The sequence below is a fragment of the Hyperolius riggenbachi genome, chromosome 5 (assembly GCF_040937935.1).
Source record: "Hyperolius riggenbachi isolate aHypRig1 chromosome 5, aHypRig1.pri, whole genome shotgun sequence".
In the NCBI taxonomy this organism is placed as follows: Eukaryota; Metazoa; Chordata; class Amphibia; order Anura; family Hyperoliidae; genus Hyperolius; species Hyperolius riggenbachi.
In genome coordinates this window covers 436,937,375-436,960,043 of record NC_090650.1, presented here as the reverse complement: position 1 = coordinate 436,960,043, position 22,669 = coordinate 436,937,375, and the positions used below count along the sequence as shown (strand labels likewise).

General features: G+C 48.9%; 1 protein-coding gene across 5 annotated transcripts in view; it reads left to right on the top strand.

The window, feature by feature from the left end:
* TSNARE1 (t-SNARE domain containing 1) overlaps positions 1-22,669 on the top strand; it is a 557,339-nt gene that overhangs the window by 30,798 nt on the left and 503,872 nt on the right. For all 5 annotated transcript variants that reach the window (XM_068238108.1, XM_068238109.1, XM_068238105.1 and 2 more), the window contains exon 2: positions 9,973-10,056. The gene's annotated coding sequence lies outside the window, so the exon portion shown is untranslated. The remainder of the gene's footprint in view (positions 1-9,972; positions 10,057-22,669) is intronic.

The following is a 22,669-nucleotide window of genomic DNA, read 5'->3' as shown; positions in this document are numbered from 1 at the left end:
GGTCTGGCGCACTCTTGTGCCTGTCAGCAGAGTGCTGGGAGTATGAGGCTAGGTCTGGCTCACTCTTGTGCTTGTCAGCAGAGTGCTGGGAGAATGAGGCTAGGTCTGGCTCACTCTTGTGCCTGTCAGCAGAGTGCTGGGAGTATGAGGCTAGGCTCTGCTCACCCTTGTGCCTGTCAGCAGAGTGCTGGGAGTATGAGGCTAGGTCTGGCTCACTCTTGTGCCTGTCAGCAGAGTGCTGGGAGTTTGAGGCTAGGCCCGGCTCACCCTTGTGCCTGTCAGCAGAGTGCTGGGAGTATGAGGCTAGGTCTGGCGCACTCTTGTGCCTGTCAGCAGAGTGCTGGGAGTATGAGGCTAGGCCTGGCTCACCCTTGTGCCTGTCAGCAGAGTGCTTGGAGTTGCAGGCTAGGTCTGGCTCACTCTTGTGCCTGTCAGCAGAGTGCTGGAAGTTAGATGCTAGGCCTGGTCACCCTTGTGCCTATCAGCAGGGTGCCGGGAGTTTGAGGCTAAGCCTGGTCACCCTTGTGCCTATCAGCAGGGTGCTGGGAGAATGAGGCTAGGTCTGGCTCACCCTTGTGCCTGTCAGCAGAGTACTGGGAGAATGAGGCTAGGTCTGGCTCACTCTTGTGCCTGTCAGCAGAGTGCTGGGAGTATGAGGCTAGGTCTGGCTCACTCTTGTGCCTGTCAGCAGAGTACTGGGAGAATGAGGCTAGGTCTGGCGCACTCTTGTGCCTGTCAGCAGAGTACTGGGAGAATGAGGCTAGGTCTGGCTCACTCTTGTGCCTGTCAGCAGAGTGCTGGGAGAATGAGGCTAGGTCTGGCGCACTCTTGTGCCTGTCAGCAGAGTACTGGGAGAATGAGGCTAGGTCTGGCTCACTCTTGTGCCTGTCAGCAGAGTACTGGGAGAATGAGGCTAGGTCTGGCGCACTCTTGTGCCTGTCAGCAGAGTGCTGGGAGAATGAGGCTAGGTCTGGCTCACTCTTGTGCCTGTCAGCAGAGTGCTGGGAGTATGAGGCTAGGTCTGGCTCACTCTTGTGCCTGTCAGCAGAGTGCTGGGAGTATGAGGCTAGGTCTGGCTCACTCTTGTGCCTGTCAGCAGAGTGCTGGGAGAATGAGGCTAGGTCTGGCGCACTCTTGTGCCTGTCAGCAGAGTGCTGGGAGTATGAGGCTAGGTCTGGCTCACTCTTGTGCCTGTCAGCAGAGTGCTGGGAGAATGAGGCTAGGTCTGGCTCACTCTTGTGCCTGTCAGCAGAGTACTGGGAGAATGAGGCTAGGTCTGGCGCACTCTTGTGCCTGTCAGCAGAGTGCTGGGAGAATGAGGCTAGGTCTGGCTCACTCTTGTGCCTGTCAGCAGAGTGCTGGGAGTATGAGGCTAGGTCTGGCTCACTCTTGTGCCTGTCAGCAGAGTGCTGGGAGTATGAGGCTAGGTCTGGCTCACTCTTGTGCCTGTCAGCAGAGTGCTGGGAGAATGAGGCTAGGTCTGGCGCACTCTTGTGCCTGTCAGCAGAGTGCTGGGAGTATGAGGCTAGGTCTGGCTCACTCTTGTGCCTGTCAGCAGAGTGCTGGGAGAATGAGGCTAGGTCTGGCACACTCTTGTGCCTGTCAGCAGAGTGCTGGGAGTATGAGGCTAGGTCTGGCTCACTCTTGTGCCTGTCAGCAGAGTGCTGGGAGAATGAGGCTAGGTCTGGCCACCCCTGTGCCTGTCAGCAGAGTGCTGGGAGTATGAGGCTAGGCCTGGCTCACCCTTGTGCCTGTCAGCAGAGTGCTTGGAGTTGCAGGCTAGGTCTGGCTCACTCTTGTGCCTGTCAGCAGAGTGCTGGAAGTTAGATGCTAGGCCTGGTCACCCTTGTGCCTATCAGCAGGGTGCCGGGAGTTTGAGGCTAAGCCTGGTCACCCTTGTGCCTATCAGCAGGGTGCTGGGAGAATGAGGCTAGGTCTGGCTCACCCTTGTGCCTGTCAGCAGAGTACTGGGAGAATGAGGCTAGGTCTGGCTCACTCTTGTGCCTGTCAGCAGAGTGCTGGGAGTATGAGGCTAGGTCTGGCTCACTCTTGTGCCTGTCAGCAGAGTACTGGGAGAATGAGGCTAGGTCTGGCGCACTCTTGTGCCTGTCAGCAGAGTACTGGGAGAATGAGGCTAGGTCTGGCTCACTCTTGTGCCTGTCAGCAGAGTGCTGGGAGAATGAGGCTAGGTCTGGCGCACTCTTGTGCCTGTCAGCAGAGTACTGGGAGAATGAGGCTAGGTCTGGCTCACTCTTGTGCCTGTCAGCAGAGTACTGGGAGAATGAGGCTAGGTCTGGCGCACTCTTGTGCCTGTCAGCAGAGTGCTGGGAGAATGAGGCTAGGTCTGGCTCACTCTTGTGCCTGTCAGCAGAGTGCTGGGAGTATGAGGCTAGGTCTGGCTCACTCTTGTGCCTGTCAGCAGAGTGCTGGGAGTATGAGGCTAGGTCTGGCTCACTCTTGTGCCTGTCAGCAGAGTGCTGGGAGAATGAGGCTAGGTCTGGCGCACTCTTGTGCCTGTCAGCAGAGTGCTGGGAGTATGAGGCTAGGTCTGGCTCACTCTTGTGCCTGTCAGCAGAGTGCTGGGAGAATGAGGCTAGGTCTGGCTCACTCTTGTGCCTGTCAGCAGAGTACTGGGAGAATGAGGCTAGGTCTGGCGCACTCTTGTGCCTGTCAGCAGAGTGCTGGGAGAATGAGGCTAGGTCTGGCTCACTCTTGTGCCTGTCAGCAGAGTGCTGGGAGTATGAGGCTAGGTCTGGCTCACTCTTGTGCCTGTCAGCAGAGTGCTGGGAGTATGAGGCTAGGTCTGGCTCACTCTTGTGCCTGTCAGCAGAGTGCTGGGAGAATGAGGCTAGGTCTGGCGCACTCTTGTGCCTGTCAGCAGAGTGCTGGGAGTATGAGGCTAGGTCTGGCTCACTCTTGTGCCTGTCAGCAGAGTGCTGGGAGAATGAGGCTAGGTCTGGCACACTCTTGTGCCTGTCAGCAGAGTGCTGGGAGTATGAGGCTAGGTCTGGCTCACTCTTGTGCCTGTCAGCAGAGTGCTGGGAGAATGAGGCTAGGTCTGGCCACCCCTGTGCCTGTCAGCAGAGTGCTGGGAGTATGAGGCTAGGTCTGGCTCACTCTTGTGCCTGTCAGCAGAGTACTGGGAGAATGAGGCTAGGTCTGGCTCACTCTTGTGCCTGTCAGCAGAGTGCTGGGAGTTTGAGGCTAGGCCTGGTCACCCTTGTGGCAGCCAACAGAGTGCTGGGAGATTAGCGCAGAGAGGAAGTTTTGAGTTCAGGTCCGCTTTAAATGGTAATAGTAAACGATTGTCTCCCTTTAAATCCGGCCAGACTGTCTGAGCTCGTCTGCCTAATTGCAGCCCCCTCCCAGCCTGGCCATTAGTGTGAGCCGGGCAGAGCGGAGTATGGCAGCAGATGCCCCTCGTCTCTTCCCCCGTCTGACCACAGGCCATGTTCTGCAACACATCCAGCCATGGAAGAATGACTTCCTTCCCTGAAGCCTGCTTATTCCTGCGCAGAGATTACAGAGAGGGACACATGGGTCCAGCAGTGAAATCAGCTCTACATCACATTACATGAAATGATTTTCACTGAGACGCCAAAGTATTACACCGCCGTCCAACGCCCAGCGGGGCACACTAGTTAGAGGTTAGGTCTCTTCCATGAGGATCCTTCAACAAGGTGGAAGAGTCCAGTACTGAAGAATTGCGCAAACTGTTCATTGAAAGCTAACATCCTGCATTTGTTGCATCTGTTTTAAATGCAAGTTGTGTAATCTGCCTGTGTATCGGCTCTGCATAATCTATTTAGTTTGTCAAATCAAGTGCAGCCTGCATTTGGAAGTAATGCCATCTCCTCCTGCTTTATTAAAGAGTACCTCCAGTGTAGAGCCCTGTACCCGACCGCTAAATGGATCGGGGAACGTTCATCGATGCAGCTCGATAAACAAGCTTTCCCCAATGCAAACGACAGTTCAAACAATCGCGCCACTTTGTGCCGAAGTCGTCAGGGATCTTAAACCACTTAATATTCCTAATTGCCCCCCCCCCTGTAGATTCCAGGACGTGAAATTCAAGTCCTGCAGTTAAAAGGCCGCCGAGCGCTCCCGCGCATGCACATACTCGTGCGCGTGCTCTCGTTTAACTGTGAATGAGCGCTGCTAATAGCAGCGCTCATTCATTAAACCAAGAAAAAAAAAAAAAGTAAAAAAAAAAATTAAAGTGACTGTATTCCCATTAAATAGTGTTTTTCTTCCCTCCCCAAGTAAAATATTAACTCCTACCTAGCCCCATGTGTCACCTATACTTGGCCCCAATATTAGCGGACACATCTAATGGCTGCCGCCAGTAGCGTTCGCACGCGATCAATAGGGCGTCCGCTTCAGGACCCAACACTGTACATATCCATTACTGTGCTGTTGCTTAGCAATGTATATGTACAGCACTGGAGCCCCCAAACTGTGCGCCATAGCGATTGGATCCAAATGCGCCAGCTGGCGATAATAGTGCGCCCCATTCCCAACTAGTGAGGAAATATGGCATGTAGGGTATTAATTTAACCGGAAAAAAGACAAGTAACCTATTTTGATACGTGGCACTTATCATGTAGAATTTGTGAAGGATGAAAAAAACGTTTATTTTCTGCACTTACGCCTATTTTTTCCATATCAAGTGCCCGTAAAATGAAATCATTCTTGAAAACAAATATTACGCAAAGAAAAATCTATATTGTCCTGAAAATAAAACACGTGTATGACTTTGATGGAGTAAGTAATCAAAAAATGATTGATGTATCAATAGTGACGGCTGAAATACCAAAATTGTCAGGAATCTCAAAGGGAAAAAACCTCGGAATGCGAAGTGGTTAAAGATCCGATGTGATGGTCGTTAGCGCGAAACATCACAAATCAACATTCTCTCGATCGCGCACACGTTCCCATGTTGTGAGATTGGGGAAACGCAGCGTTAAATACCATTCCCCCTCCAGGCCACTGTGGATAGCGGGGAAAGATGCAATTCAGCTTCCATCTATTGCTGCCGGCCGAATTACCGTGTTTATACAGTAATTTGTGCTCTGTGTTGATGGCGCCCAAATGACTCACTGAGCGTCGCTACAGCTGTCATGCCTACAGTATAGGTAGCCAGGAATAGGTGCCTGCAGTATGTAGCCAGAAATAGGTGCCCGCAGTATAGGTAGCCAGGAATAGGTGCCCGCAGTATGTAGCCAGGAATAGGTGCCCGCAGTATAGGAAGCCAGGAATAGGTGCCCGCAGTATAGGAAGCCAGGAATAGGTGCCTGCAGTATAGGTAGCCAGGAATAGGTGCCCGCAGTATAGGAAGCCAGGAATAGGTGCCCGCAGTATAGGAAGCCAGGAATAGGTGCCCGCAGTATAGGAAGCCAGGAATAGGTGCCCGCAGTATAGGTAGCCAGGAATAGGTGCCTGCAGTATGTAGCCAGAAATAGGTGCCCGCAGTATAGGTAGCCAGGAGTAGGTGCCCGCAGTATAGGTAGCCAGGAATAGGTGCCCGCAGTATAGGAAGCCAGGAATAGGTGCCCGCAGTATAGGTAGCCAGGAATAGGTGCCCGCAGTATAGGTAGCCAGGAATAGGTGCCCGCAGTATAGGAAGCCAGGAATAGGTGCCTGCAGTATAGGTAGCCAGGAATAGGTGCCCACAGTATAGGAAGCCAGGAATAGGTGCCCACAGTATAGGAAGCCAGGAATAGGTGCCCGCAGTATAGGTAGCCAGGAATAGGTGCCCACAGTTTAGATAACCAGGAATAGGTGCAGCCGTTTAGGTAGCCAGGAATAGGTGTAGCCAGTAATAGGTACCCACAGTATAGGTAGCCAGGAATAGGTGCCCGCAGTATAGGTAGCCTGGAATAGGTGCCCGCAGTATAGGTAGCTTGGAATAGGTGCAGCCGTTTAGGTAGCCAGGAATAGGTGCAGGCAGTATAGGTAGCCAGGTGGAGGTGAGGGGGACACAGCAACAGGCACACTAACAGCGGCAGGTGCACAAATAGCGGCAAGTGTAAACAAATACTCACTGCTCCCGGATCCATTGCGTGTACTACTTCTTCCTTCTTCCTGTTCTCGTGTAACAGCGGCCTCTATGGCGACGCAGGGATTTCAAAAATGATGGTGGTGCAGCAGCACACATGTGCAGAAGCATGTCTTTTTACAATAAGCTTCTGTGCATGTCTGTATTTGCAAAACAGGAAGTGACAAGCAAGCGGCACTTCCTGTTTGGCTTTTAGCCAGACAGGGATTACTATGTACTAACGCGGTAATACCCGAAGGCCTGTTCCTGCTGCCCCCAATCCTCCGTGTGAGAGGGCCTTAATCTCCCGGATAACTTGCAGCAGGTTGGTGGGGTGTCATTCTGGGACTAGTAGTGCAGCAGCCGCAGGTGTTCTGCAGTCTTGGCGTGCCTGCGGCTGTCTCTCCTGCGTTTTGGGGTATTTAATGCATTTGGAATTAGCTGAGTACGAGCGTTGCGTGTCGACAGTCCGCGTGCCGCACTACCCCAGAATATTAACTGCTTCTCCAGGAAATCAGATGTCATCTCTGCTGAGGAATGATTCGGAATATATTTGGGCTGATTTTCTGGGTAATAATTTGATTGTCAGGAGACCGTTTTATATTCATGAGTTTTGCAGCTGGTATCTGGCAATCGGCAGCCGCACGTTTTCTTCTATCTACAGATTTACTTTCTGCCCATCAGTCTGCCGGCTGCGCCCGTCTCCATTTCTGTTGCCCGCCAGCCGGCGCTAATGTCACCACTTGGCTCATTTCATTCCTAACCCAATTTCTGATCTCACAGCGGGGCAGAAATACGGCCCTTCTGATGATCATGAAATCGTTCGTTTTAGGCGTCCTAGTTAAAGGATACCCGAAGTGACATGATGAGGTAGGCATGTGTATGTACAGTGCCGAGCACACAAATAACTATGCTGTGTTCCTTTTTATCTTTCTCTGTCTGAAAGAGTTAAATATTAGGTATGTAAGTGGCTAACTCAGTCCTGACTCGGACAGGAAGTGACTACAGTGTGACCCTCACTGATAAGAAATTCACATTCATACACATGTCTATCTCATCATGTCACATGTCACTTCGGGTATCCTTTAAAGAGGAAGTGGAAAATTTAAAACACATACAAATAAGAAGTACATTTCTTCCAGAGTAAAATGAGCCATGCATTACTTTTTTCCTATGTTCCTGTCACTCACAGTAGGTAGTAGAAATCTGACATTACCAACAGGTTTTGGGCTAGTCCATCTCTTCATGGGGGATTCTCAGCATGACCTTTATTCTTTATAAAGACATTCCCTGAGAAAGATTTACATAAGGATGCTGGCCAGCCTCCCTGCTCGCTGCACACTATTTTGGCAGTTGGACGGAGCAACTGCCATTCACTAAATGCTTTTAAAAATAAAGACAACCCTGAGAACCCCCCTATGTGAAGATGGGCTAGTCCAAAATCTCTTGCTTCTGTCAGATTTCTACTACCTACTGTAAATGACAGCAACCTAGGAGAAAAGTAATGTATGGCTCGTTTTACTCTGGGAGAAATGTACTGCTTATTTGTATGTGTTTTTTAATTTTTTTTAATTTTTAAGATTTTCGTGACAGTTCCTCTTTAAAGGACAGCTGAAGTGAGAGGGATATGGCGGCTGCCATATTTATGTCCTTTTTAAGCAAAACAGTTGCTTGGCTTTCCTGATGGTCTATTTGGCTGCAGTAGTGTCTGAATCACACCCCTGAAACAAGCATCTAGCTGAAATGGCCAAACTAATCGCAGCCCCTGATGTTTATCCCCATTCTGGGTCAGTGGCTGAAAGTATTGCAGACACAGAATCAGCAGGGCAGCTGGGAAATTGCCATCCCTCTCGCTACAGTGCACCTTTAAAGTGGACCTGAACTCAGAACTTCCTCTCTGCTCTACAAGATAAGCAACAGCATAAAAACCTTGACAGAAAAACATTTTTTGTTACAGCTGATACAAATCCTGCAATAATTCTGCAGTGTGTCTACTTCCTGCTTTCTTAAAAAGCAAACATAGGGTTAACATCCTGTGTTTACAAATTCGCTGCCCTGCCAAGGCAGCCAGCCGACACAGCTGACGGATCAAATTACAACTTGTGCTTAGTCACAAATGAAGGGGAATTACACAGGCTAAATTCTCTAAAAACACACCGGGTGCATTCTCTCTGTTTTCCTTCTGTCCTGTGCAAGAGTTTAGGTCCACTTAAAGCAAAGTGATTTCTGCCCCTCTACAGGAAATCCCAGGCAGGGTCTGAGCCGTCTGCTGCAGTTGTGTCAGGTTTTCAGCAACGCGTCAATGTTACAGATGCTGAGAAGGGGACACTGCTGCGTCAGTGGGCTCAGGCCCATAACCGGATTGGGCGACATTGCTGATGCCCGCGGTGTGGTCCTCCGGTTTCCAGACCTCCAGATATGAAAGTACCCAAACACGTGGCTAATCCTTCCCTCTCCATCACGGCTGTCCTCGCTTCTCCTCGCCTCCTGCCTGCTGGTTCTTGCCTCCCTCCCGCACATTTTTGTCATTTTACTGCTTGCTAAGAATAACTCTGACACCTGTAGCTTCAGGCCGGGAGCGTCTGCTTCTTGCAGGAAAAGCCAGATTCCCCCACTGCCTTCAGCAGTGACAGGTCTTCATTACCGATGTCCGGCTGGGAGGACCGCGGTCCGGCTGGGAGGACCGTGGTCCTACTCTGGCATGTCACCAGTGATGGGCAGCACGGTGGCATAGTGATTAGCACTCTCACCTTACAGTGCGCTGGGTCCCCGGTTCCAAACCCAGTCAGGGCACTCTCTCCACAGAGGTTGTATGCTCTCCCCGTGTCTGCATGGGATTCCTCCGGGTACTCTGGTTTCCTCTCACATCCAAAAAAATACAGATAAGTGAATTGGCTTCCCACTAAATTAGCCCTAGACTATGATACATACGAGTACAAAATGAGATACTTGCCTAAAGAGAGGGAAGCCTCTGGATTCTATTGAGACTTCCCTTGGTGCTTCGCTGAGCTCCGCCCCCGCCATAGTCATGTCACGCCTGCCCGCCCGGGACATGAGTATGTACTCTGGCTGTGCTATATAAATACATAATAATAATATGGTAGGACATTAGACTATGACTATGGTAGGATTAGATTGTGAGCTCCTCTGAGGACAGTCAGTGACATGACTATGTACTCTGTAATGTGCTGCAGAAGATGTCAGTGCTATATAAATACATAATAATAATATGGTAGGACATCACACTATGACTATGGTAGGATTAGAGTGTGGGCTCCTCTGAGGACAGTCAGTGACATGACTATGTACTCTGTAATGTGCTGCAGGAGATGTCAGTGCTATATAAATACATAATAATAATATGGTAGGACATTAGACTATGACTATGGTAGGATTAGATTGTGATCTCCTCTGAGGACAGTCAGTGACATGACTATGTACTCTGTAATGTGCTGCAGGAGATGTCAGTGCTGTATAAATACATAATAATAATATGGTAGGACATTAGACTATGACTATGGTAGGATTAGAGTGTGCGCTCCTCTGAGGACAGTCAGTGACATGACTATGTACTCTGTAATGTGCTGCAGGAGATGTCAGTGCTATATAAATACATAATAATAATATGGTAGGACATTAGACTATGACTATGGTAGGATTAGAGTGTGAGCTCCTAAAGACAGTCAGTGACATGACTATGTACTCTGTAATGTGCTGCAGGAGATGTCAGTGCTATATAAATACATAATAATAATATGGTAGGACATTAGACTATGACTATGGTAGGATTAGAGTGTGAGCTCCTCTGAGGACAGTCAGTGACATGACTATGTACTCTGTAATGTGCTGCAGGAGATGTCAGTGCTGTATAAATACATAATAATAATAAGTTAATTTTCGATTATCTGATCCTATCCAATTTTCTTTTTGTTTAGGTTTCGAGGTAATTGATTATCCTATTAGCAGAAGCTGCCGGGGCCAAACCAACTGTGCCAAAAGGGAGTTTCTTCTACTAAGAGGTAAGGACATTGCCTTCTGCTACCCTCTGTAAAAGCTGAACATATTAGTCTTCACCCTGCTCAGCGGTGGGTTGGTGATTTGTTACGGCTGCACACTCAGCTTCTCCTGCTGTTAGTGAGATCACACTCCCAAAACTAAAAGTTCAGTAACTACTCTCAAAGAGAACCAGAGGTGATGGTTATATGGAGGCTGCTATATTTATTTCCTTTTAAGCAATACCAGTTGCCTGGATATCCATAGCCCCTGAACAAGCATGCAGCAGATCAGGTGTTTCTGACATTGTCAGAACTGACAAGATTAGCTGCATGCTTGTTTCTGGTGTTATTCAAACACTACTGCAGCCAAATAGATCAGCAGGATAGCCAGGTAACTGGTATTGTTTAAAAGGAAATAAATATGGCAGCCTCCATATCTCTCTCACCTCGGGTTCACTTTAAGATAACTGCAAGGGAAGACTGAATGGCTGGAAACTGCTGATGAACAAAGTCATAATCGTCATACTAAAGATGTTAACTGATAGGGTTTGGACAGCAACAGACCACAAGAATATTACCAGTGACAGGATGGTTAAAATGAACATCCGGACTAAAAATCTACTCAGCAGCACTGAAAAGGCTTGGTGTTTCTTTAACAGTTTCACAGCATCAGAACTTTGTTTTTCTTACCAAAGCATAATTTTTAGCTAAGCTCCACCCATCAAAGAAAACTGCCCGGGCTTTTTTCCCTGATGCTGTGCAAAGCATGATGGAATTTCCTATGTTGTTGTTCATGTTGCCTAGCAACTGGGAGGGGTGATCAGCACACAGGACAGTTGGAACTGTGGCTCATGCTCCCTGTCACCTCCTTTCAATCAAAAAGATGGCTGCCCTCATGAAATCAAACATTTGCCTGTTCTTTTAAAAACAGGGTGGGTAAGAGATTATGTTCCCTATCTATTTTAATTAACATAACTAATGTCACTTAAAGGGAAGGTCCAAGCAAAAAAAAAAAAAATGAGTTTCACTTACCTGGAGCTTCTACCAGCCCCATGCAGCCATTCTGTGCCCTCGTAGTCATTCACTGCTGCTCCAGTCCCCCGCTGGCAGCTTTCTGACCTCGGAGGTCAGGGCCACATTGCATCCATTTTTACGCATTCCAGCTAGTGCAGGAACAAAAATGTACACGTTGCACCACTAACGCGTAAACATGTGTGTGTTAATGTTCCTGCACTAGCTGGAATGTGTAAAAATGTATGCAATTCGGCCCTGACCTCCGAGGTCAGAAAGCTGCCAGCGGGGGATTGGAGCAGCAGTGAGTGACTACGAGGGCACAGGATGGCTGCATGGGGCTGGTAGAAGCCCCAGGTAAGTGAAACTCATTTTTTTTTTTTTTGCTTGAACCTTCCCTTTAATGACAGTATGTTTGTTTAGGCTGAAGTTCCTCTTTAAAGAGAATCTGTACTGTAACATTCTTACAATAAAAAGCATACCATTCTATTCATTATGTTCACCATTCTATTCATTATGTTCTCCTGGGCCCCTCTTTGTTGTTTCTGCCTCTCCCTGCTGCAATCCTGGCTTGTAATTGCCAGTTTTAGGCAGAGTTTACAAACAAGACATAGCTGCTAACCAGCATGTGATAGGCTGAGAGGAGCTCAGTCTGTGCCTCACACAGAGCCTGCAGGGGGGTGGAGAGGGTGTGCATAACTTCTATCCTATCACAGCAGAGCAGCACATTCCAGCCTGAGTCCGACAGAGCTGACAAAGGAAAGAAGATTAGATTATATAACATAGATAATACAGCCACTGTGCAACTAGGAAAGGCTGCAGTAAGACAGACCACATTAGAGCAGGTATAGGAACTTATAGGATAGAAGAAATAAGGATGAAAATTTTGTTACAGAGTCTCTTTAAACAAAGGATGATGCAGGGGGAAGTTCCGTATACTTTAGCAAAAAGATCATGTAACCTCCCTGGCGGTAATCCCGAGCTATGCAGAGTATTGCACGCTAAGGGGAGATTTTACTCGCCTCCTGGGGGATCCAGACGTAGGTAGGCATTCTCCTTCCTGTCCTCTGAGGCTCTGAGTCACTCTCGTGAGATCGCAATCATTGATATGACCAAAGAGTTACAGCGCCACCAGGGATGGTCGTAGTCGGCCAACTTCGCTACGCTGGAACTACGCGTAATTTTACGCAATAACGATTCGCCAAGCTATGGCTTCGAACTCAAATATTCGATTCGTATGTATTTCGTAGACTACGCGTTAAAATACGCAATTAAGCGTAGTGCGAAGTGTAGTGTATGCGGATGCTTATGCCCGTATTCAGAAAATTTTATGCATTAATGCCTCTTTAAATGCTTATACCGGGAACTCTTCTATGCGTACATTCCCCTTTCCAATGCGTAAATTTGTAAGCCTACAATCGCACGCGGAAAATTAGACGCGAGCAACGCATTCGTAGTTCACTATGCAATACACATGTTAACTACGCATAGTGGGCGTAAGCTGCGTGTAGCGGTACTTCTCAACACGTAAATTCGTAAGCGTAGTTTTGAAACTTCACCTTCAAACTACGATGCGTAGATGCGAACTACAATGCATAAATTTGCACTGGCGTAGTTTCTGCCCATCCCTGAGCGCCACCCGGAGAATGGAGGGAAAATTGCAGCGATGGCGCCCAGGGAGGCAAATGAGAGCAGGGCTGCTGCTGGCGTTCTGGCGGCATGATTTTTTCCTGATTTAAGGGTCTGAAACCTTTAAAAATGACCCTAAAATCCTGAAATAATCCTACTGCCAGGCGGGGTTAAAGATCTTTATACACCCAGGTCGTTAAACGAGTTGATCGATCATAGTGGTCATTCAAACAGGGCTGTGGAGTCGGTCCAAAAATCCACCGACTCCGACTCCTCAGTTTAGGATTCCACCGACTCCGACTCCTCGACTCCGACTCCTCTAATTTGCATATTACAATTTTGTTGATTAAAAGTATGTAACATGAAATTCGTCTCTTAACTGCCAACGCTTAAGAATTTTACAAGACAACTGAAGTGAGAAGGATATGTAGACTACTATATTTATTCCCTTTAGACTAAAACTAGTCCTTGGTAAGAGTACTTGTAAAAGGTACAAACCGGAACAAAGAACATCTATCAGGCCCTAGGCAATGTAAGTGTGGGTACATGTAAGAATGATGTGCAGGTACTCTGCAGGGGAATGAGGAGATTCTTCCTCTTACACATTCTTCATGCACAATCTGAACAAGGTTTATGGGTGACAGACAACACCTCTGTGTTCAATGTGCACAGCATTCTCAGTGGATTCCCTGCAGCTCTGTGGGGAGTGCATATGTAGAGTATAGTACTACTGTGTAACAAAGTAAACCTGAGACAGATGAAATTAAAGTTTTATACATACCTGGGGCTTCCTCCAGCCGCCTTCAGGATAATCAGTCCCTCGTTGTCCTCCTCCACCACCTGGATCTTCTACTATGAGTCCAGGTACTTGAGCCAGTCGGGCGTAGTGCGCATGCACACACTTCGCCGCCAGGAGCATACTACACCTGTGCAGCACTATTGCGCAGGTGCAGAATGTTCCTGGCTGTGGGAGCGGCATGCGGCCGGACAGCGCTGACTGGCTGAATTACCAGGACTCATAGCAGAAGATCCGGGTGGTGGAAGACAGCGAGGGACTGATTAGCCTGAAGGGGGCTGGAGGAAGCCCCAGGTATGTATACAACTTTACTTTTCATCCGTCTCAGGTACCCTTTAATTTGTAGTCACCAAACCAAATTTTAACAACATATCAAATTATTTGATTTCATCAGCAAAGGGAGTGCATACATTTGCATAAATCAGCATCAGTGCAGAATTATTTCCATCTCATTGACCATCTCTATTAGTGACACAGCTACACATCAGGCTTTATTTTTACAGCATAGATGTTATTTAGTATATATAAGAGATTCCTGTGTACACATCATATATACAGTCACAATCAGATATGTATATCTGACCTTAAAAATACGGGGACTGCTTTATTGAAGCAGCACAAGTAACTAATTTTGATTGGTTTATTTCATTTTTGTGAACTAAGCACAGCTATTTCTGTATATATACCGTATATATACATTATTTTTAATGACTATTATCTGAGAAATAGAACATTTTATCATATTTTCTATTTTAATTACAGTTACAAATTCATTAGGAGTCGGAGTCGGTGCATTTTTTTCCGACTCCGACTCCAGGCACCCAAAATTGCCCGACTCCACGACTCCGACTCCACGACTCCGACTCCGACTCCACAGCCCTGCATTCAAAAGTGTCATTGTGCGTTAGTCGTCTGTAACGGTTGTGTACCACTTTAGATTGTTACACAATGTCGATTGGAGCAATCGTTCATCCGTCATTTTGACAGATGAAATCTTGCCGTGAGTAAAGTCCTTTAGTTACATTAAAGAATATTTGAAAGGATTCCAAAGCCTTTCCTGTATCTAAAAACCTATATTTTCACTGCAGAGAGCAGTAAAGGCTTTCTTATCTCTGGCAAATCTTGAAATGTGATAATTGCCAGCAAGAATCTCTCTGCCTGTGGCTTCACTCTGCTCCCTCCCTTTGCTGAAGTAAAGGTGGCCATACATTAGAGCGATTATGGGAAGATTCGACCAAGAGACAAATTTATCTCTAATCAAATCTGCCCATACACTACAGGCCGATTCCCGTCCGATTTCAGCATGAAATCATCAGGGAATCAGCTGAGCCGCCGCGTCCCGCTCGCCGCTGCCCCCAAAATGTATAAATGTATGTAGTGTAGTGCATTTATACATTACCTGTCCTGTAGCAGCTTCCGCACGGTGTCCGTCCATCTCGCCGGGTTACAGCCGCATACACGCTAATGGCGCATAGCATCTGACATCAGCCACTATGCGCCTTTGTGACGTTAGACATAGCTCCGCCGGCGTGTATGAGGAACCTGGCGAGATGGACGGAAACCGCATGGATGCTGACACCAGACAGGTAATGTATAAATGCACTACACTACATACATTTATACATTGCGGGGGTTTCGTCGTCTCGTCGCTCATTCGCAGTTCGGCTGCCGTACCGCCGCACACCCAACCAACCAACCTCGGCCCCAAATTTTCCAGCATGCGCGATCGGCCGTGCGGCCAATTTCTGTCCCGAAATTGGTCGCTTTGTCGGTCGGGCATGCACTTGGCAGCACCAATTTCATCCAATTCGATTTATAATTGTATGGTCGATTGGGTTGGTTGGTCGGCAAATGTATAGGCCCCTTAACTCATTTGTTGCCAGGGCGACTTGTATTCAGCAGAGGGAGGGAGGGAGGAGAAAGCAGAGTGAAGACACAGGCAGAGAGCTTCAGCCTGCAATGACTACATTTTGCATTGCTAGTGACAGAGATAAGGAAGCTTCTATGGCTCTCTGCAGTGAAAATACGGGTGAAACTCGAAAAAGTACAATTATTTTAAGAACCCCACTTAAAAGGTAAAGCTAATACATGAAATAGGAGCCCTTTGCAGGTATTTTGGATGAATTAGCTGATTAGAGTCGGACACTTTGAGCCGAGAATATTAAACATTTTCACAATAGTCTAATGGGCTTTGATTTTGGAGTTCTCATAAGCTGTAAGCCATAATCATCAACATTATATCAAATAGGGCTAGAAATATCTCCCTTTGCATATGGGTCTATAGCCTCAATTCACTAAGGTTAACTACTGTCTTTAATAACTCTTCTGAGCTGTTTTACAGTTATCACAATTATATCACCATGGCGATAACTGTAAAACAGCTCAGAAGAGTTATTAAAGACAGGAGTTAACCTTAGTGAATTGAGGCCTATGTCATATATTAGTTTCACGTTATAAGTTGAATTACTGAAATAAATGGACTTTTGCACGATATTCAAATTTTCTCAAATCTCACCTGTAAAGGTTTTTACACACAGGGAATTTGTGGGAATTCTCTCAAATGTTCTTTTATGTATCTAAGTGGTTTGGGAGATTAATCTCACTTGAACAATTGTCAGGCAGTCGTTAGTGCCCCAGCTTTGGGAATGAGCACTGTACAGACACTGTGTACTGTTCAGCTAAGAGGTGAGGAGGGATGCTGGGCGTGGAATCGGTGGCATCGTGCAGTGTGGAAAGACGATTTAATTCGGTTTTGCTCATGCAGGATTCCAGGGTGGACCATTATGTGACAATGGGGGGAGGCTGTACATGCTAGATTATCGACCGCAGCTCATCTGTACAAGGCTCTGTTCAGTCTTTATCTAAGAGGCCTCCAATCCTCTCCACTAAGTGACTCACACTTATATAACACACACACAGTAATGCCTCTGCAAGGCTGTATAGATTATTTATAATAAGTAAGGCATTCTCTGCCGGTCTCTCCCAGAGCTGAAGCAGATAGTGGACTGTTATAAAAGCCGTTGGCTTCAGTGATGTTTCCGACACTTTGTGGAATCCAGGCCTCGAAGTGTGTGCGCCCAAATGTAGGCCCTGCCACAATATTACTAATGTGTTCCTGACAAAGTGTTCAGGGGACTTGTATGTCATTGGAAGAGGGGAGATTTGCCACTGGAGTGCTCGAGACAGGCATATGCAGCCAGTGCAGTCAGCCCTGTAACAAGCATGCAGCCGGTGGAGTCAGCCCTGTAACAAGCATGCAGCCGGTGGAGTCTGCCCTGTGACAAGCATGCAGCCGGTGGAGTCAGCCCTGTGACAAGCATGCAGCCGGTGGAGTCAGCCCTGTGACAAGCATGCAGCCAGTGGAGTCTGCCCTGTGACAAGCATGCAGCCAGTGGAGTCTGCCCTGTGACAAGCATGCAGCCAGTGGAGTCTGCCCTGTGACAAGCATGCAGCCAGTGGAGTCTGCCCTGTGACAAGCATGCAGCCAGTGGAGTCTGCCCTGTGACAAGCATGCAGCCAGTGGAGTCTGCCCTGTGACAAGCATGCAGCCAGTGGAGTCTGCCCTGTGACAAGCATGCAGCCAGTGGAGTCTGCCCTGTGACAAGCATGCAGCCAGTGGAGTCTGCCCTGTGACAAGCATGCAGCCAGTGGAGTCTGCCCTGTGACAAGCATGCAGCCAGTGGAGTCTGCCCTGTGACAAGCATGCAGCCAGTGGAGTCTGCCCTGTGACAAGCATGCAGCCAGTGGAGTCTGCCCTGTGACAAGCATGCAGCCAGTGGAGTCTGCCCTGTGACAAGCATGCAGCCAGTGGAGTCTGCCCTGTGACAAGCATGCAGCCAGTGGAGTCTGCCCTGTGACAAGCATGCAGCCAGTGGAGTCTGCCCTGTGACAAGCATGCAGCCAGTGGAGTCTGCCCTGTGACAAGCATGCAGCCAGTGGAGTCTGCCCTGTGACAAGCATGCAGCCAGTGGAGTCTGCCCTGTGACAAGCATGCAGCCAGTGGAGTCTGCCCTGTGACAAGCATGCAGCCAGTGGAGTCTGCCCTGTGACAAGCATGCAGCCAGTGGAGTCTGCCCTGTGACAAGCATGCAGCCAGTGGAGTCTGCCCTGTGACAAGCATGCAGCCAGTGGAGTCTGCCCTGTGACAAGCATGCAGCCAGTGGAGTCTGCCCTGTGACAAGCATGCAGCCAGTGGAGTCTGCCCTGTGACAAGCATGCAGCCAGTGGAGTCTGCCCTGTGACAAGCATGCAGCCAGTGGAGTCTGCCCTGTGACAAGCATGCAGCCAGTGGAGTCTGCCCTGTGACAAGCATGCAGCCAGTGGAGTCTGCCCTGTGACAAGCATGCAGCCAGTGGAGTCTGCCCTGTGACAAGCATGCAGCCAGTGGAGTCTGCCCTGTGACAAGCATGCAGCCAGTGGAGTCTGCCCTGTGACAAGCATGCAGCCAGTGGAGTCTGCCCTGTGACAAGCATGCAGCCAGTGGAGTCTGCCCTGTGACAAGCATGCAGCCAGTGGAGTCTGCCCTGTGACAAGCATGCAGCCAGTGGAGTCTGCCCTGTGACAAGCATGCAGCCAGTGGAGTCTGCCCTGTGACAAGCATGCAGCCAGTGGAGTCTGCCCTGTGACAAGCATGCAGCCAGTGGAGTCTGCCCTGTGACAAGCATGCAGCCAGTGGAGTCTGCCCTGTGACAAGCATGCAGCCAGTGGAGTCTGCCCTGTGACAAGCATGCAGCCAGTGGAGTCTGCCCTGTGACAAGCATGCAGCCAGTGGAGTCTGCCCTGTGACAAGCATGCAGCCAGTGGAGTCTGCCCTGTGACAAGCATGCAGCCAGTGGAGTCTGCCCTGTGACAAGCATGCAGCCAGTGGAGTCTGCCCTGTGACAAGCATGCAGCCAGTGGAGTCTGCCCTGTGACAAGCATGCAGCCAGTGGAGTCTGCCCTGTGACAAGCATGCAGCCAGTGCAGTCTGCCCTGTGACAAGCATGCAGCCAGTGGAGTCTGCCCTGTGACAAGCATGCAGCCAGTGGAGTCTGCCCTGTGACAAGCATGCAGCCAGTGGAGTCTGCCCTGTGACAAGCATGCAGCCAGTGGAGTCTGCCCTGTGACAAGCATGCAGCCAGTGGAGTCTGCCCTGTGACAAGCATGCAGCCAGTGGAGTCTGCCCTGTGACAAGCATGCAGCCAGTGGAGTCTGCCCTGTGACAAGCATGCAGCCAGTGGAGTCTGCCCTGTGACAAGCATGCAGCCAGTGGAGTCTGCCCTGTGACAAGCATGCAGCCAGTGGAGTCTGCCCTGTGACAAGCATGCAGCCAGTGGAGTCTGCCCTGTGACAAGCATGCAGCCAGTGGAGTCTGCCCTGTGACAAGCATGCAGCCAGTGGAGTCTGCCCTGTGACAAGCATGCAGCCAGTGGAGTCTGCCCTGTGACAAGCATGCAGCCAGTGGAGTCTGCCCTGTGACAAGCATGCAGCCAGTGGAGTCTGCCCTGTGACAAGCATGCAGCCAGTGGAGTCTGCCCTGTGACAAGCATGCAGCCAGTGGAGTCTGCCCTGTGACAAGCATGCAGCCAGTGGAGTCTGCCCTGTGACAAGCATGCAGCCAGTGGAGTCTGCCCTGTGACAAGCATGCAGCCAGTGGAGTCTGCCCTGTGACAAGCATGCAGCCAGTGGAGTCTGCCCTGTGACAAGCATGCAGCCAGTGGAGTCTGCCCTGTGACAAGCATGCAGCCAGTGGAGTCTGCCCTGTGACAAGCATGCAGCCAGTGGAGTCTGCCCTGTGACAAGCATGCAGCCAGTGGAGTCTGCCCTGTGACAAGCATGCAGCCAGTGGAGTCTGCCCTGTGACAAGCATGCAGCCAGTGGAGTCTGCCCTGTGACAAGCATGCAGCCAGTGGAGTCTGCCCTGTGACAAGCATGCAGCCAGTGGAGTCTGCCCTGTGACAAGCATGCAGCCAGTGGAGTCTGCCCTGTGACAAGCATGCAGCCAGTGGAGTCTGCCCTGTGACAAGCATGCAGCCAGTGGAGTCTGCCCTGTGACAAGCATGCAGCCAGTGGAGTCTGCCCTGTGACAAGCATGCAGCCAGTGGAGTCTGCCCTGTGACAAGCATGCAGCCAGTGGAGTCTGCCCTGTGACAAGCATGCAGCCAGTGGAGTCTGCCCTGTGACAAGCATGCAGCCAGTGGAGTCTGCCCTGTGACAAGCATGCAGCCAGTGGAGTCTGCCCTGTGACAAGCATGCAGCCAGTGGAGTCTGCCCTGTGACAAGCATGCAGCCAGTGGAGTCTGCCCTGTGACAAGCATGCAGCCAGTGGAGTCTGCCCTGTGACAAGCATGCAGCCAGTGGAGTCTGCCCTGTGACAAGCATGCAGCCAGTGGAGTCTGCCCTGTGACAAGCATGCAGCCAGTGGAGTCTGCCCTGTGACAAGCATGCAGCCAGTGGAGTCTGCCCTGTGACAAGCATGCAGCCAGTGGAGTCTGCCCTGTGACAAGCATGCAGCCAGTGGAGTCTGCCCTGTGACAAGCATGCAGCCAGTGGAGTCTGCCCTGTGACAAGCATGCAGCCAGTGGAGTCTGCCCTGTGACAAGCATGCAGCCAGTGGAGTCTGCCCTGTGACAAGCATGCAGCCAGTGGAGTCTGCCCTGTGACAAGCATGCAGCCAGTGGAGTCTGCCCTGTGACAAGCATGCAGCCAGTGGAGTCTGCCCTGTGACAAGCATGCAGCCAGTGGAGTCTGCCCTGTGACAAGCATGCAGCCAGTGGAGTCTGCCCTGTGACAAGCATGCAGCCAGTGGAGTCAGCCCTGTGACAAGCATGCAGCCAGTGGAGACACACCTGGAACAGGCATGCAACAGTGTCGGCCATACCGCTGAGGAGGTTAAAGGGAAACATCGGCCTAAACAAACATACCGTCATTAAGTTACATTAGTTATGTTAATTAAAATAGATAGGTAATCTAATCTCTTACCTACCCTGTTTTAAAAGAACAGGCAAATGTTTGTGATTTCATGGGGGCAGCCATCTTTTTGGTTGAAAGGAGGTGACAGGGAGCATGAGACAGTTACAACTGTCCTGTGTCCTGATCACTCCTCCCAGCTGCATGTGCTAAGCTTCAAATCTCAAATTCAAAATTAAAAAAAAACATTACACCAAAACGAGTACATCAGAAATCCCATCATGCTCTGCACAGCATCAGGGGAAAATGCCCGGGCAGATTTCTTCTGTGCAGCTAAAAATGAGGCTTGGGTAAGAAAAGCAAAGTTCTGATGCTGTGAAACTGTAAAAAAAAAATAAAAATAAAAAAAGTAGAGTAGATTCTTAGTCTGGAGGTTCACTTTAATGTGTATCTGAACTCCTGCACTGGACAGAAGGAAACAGAGAGAAATTTTATTTAGAGAGTTCACCCTGTCTAATCCCCCCACATCTGTGTCTAATCACAAGTTTTCATTGGTTCTCTCATCTGTGTCACCTGACTGCCATGGCAGAGAGCTCATTAGTAAACACAGGATATTAACCCTAAGTCTGCTTCCATGAAAGCAGGAAGTAGACATACTGTAGATTTACTGCTGTATTTGTATCAGCTGTAACAAAGAAATGTTTTTCTTTAATGGTTATTATGCTGTTGCTTATCTTTTAGAGCAGAGAGGAAGTTCTGAGTTCAGGTGCCCTTTAAGTAGAAGTACACGATAAGAAAGTGCATTGAAATGCACGGCGGTGATCAGCGACAGGAAAATCTTATTTTTAATTTTGCCCACCGCAGGGTACCCAGATATGAGGCACCTTCAACACTCACCTCTGCAGAGTTCTCTCCCATCTGTGAGACTATTTACCACCGAGCCAAACCGGAGCAGAACGCCAGCCTCCGAGCCGCTCTCGCTGGCGTCATTTTCTCCCTAATTGAGTTGATCGTAAAGCATTCCAATTAAACTGCGTAACCTTTTAAGACGCCGTCGCGGCGTCCAATTTAAATACTGCTCCGGCCTATCTGCAGGTAGCGGTTTATCTCCGCGGGACAGCTCGGTGCCCTGCCGCCCTTTCGCACCACAGAAGATTTAAAGGGCACGGGAGAAGAAGTAGAACCAAATTTTCTGAGAACCTGATTATAATGCCGTCTGTGCCGCGGCGAGATCCAGCCAATCGGCACAGAGCAGAATATTACACCGTGATTGCCTTTCAGATAAATTATCCAAATGAATGTCGAGTGTTTTTAATTTTCACGCAGAAACAAACTGGTAGCGATTTTTCCATAATGTAGAAGAAAAAAATTCAGAGCTCTTAATACATCCGCTTATTTCATGTTTTAATAATATGCGCGGGAATGTGTTGCAGAAAATTATTTTATACCTCCCACAGTACGAATTAGTGCCAGCAGAAATTTCACTCTAACAGACCCAACGTTAAATGCGCCGTTCAAAGCCGGGATTATAAATGGGAGACAAATAAAATCTATTTACATGGAAACTCTTATTGGAAGAGAAAGGAACTGTTAGATGTGGCTGGTTGAGGGCACCATCTTTGATGTAGGAGACCAGGGTTCAAATCCAGGCTGGGTCCAGCATCCAATCAGTAAGGGGTCCTTAATGCTCACTAATGGCTTATTGAGCTTCTGCTAATTGGCTGAAGGTCTTTGTAGCTTCTTGGGGGCAAGGAGTTCCTCGGGAGAAAAGCATTGTTACTTTAAAGTGAACCTCCAGAAAGGCTTGGCAGTTCTTTAAGTTTCACAACATCAGAGCTTTGTTTTTCTTACCAAAGCCTAAATTTTAGCTGTGCAGAAGCTAAGCTCCACCCCATCACAGAAAACCGCCCGGACGTTTTTACCCTGATGCTGTGCAAAGCATGATGGGGTTTCTGATGATGATCTCGTTGCTTAGCAACTGGGAGGAGTGATCAGGACACAGGACAGTTGGAACTGTGTCCCAGGCTCCCTGTCACCTCCTTTCAACCAAAAAGATGGCTGCCCTCATGAAATCACAAACATTTGCTTGTTCTTTTAGAACAGGGTGAGTAAGAAAATATATTACCCATCTATTTTAATAAACATAACTAATGTAACTTAATGTCAGTATGTTTAGGCTGGAGTTCCTCTTTAAAATCTACCTGTTTTTTCCATCTGTAGTAGCACCTCCATCTTTCTCCTCATGCTGATGCCTTGCAAGTACATCCTCAGCATTGTGTCCTTTCTGTCATGCAAATATGCCTGTGAAATCCC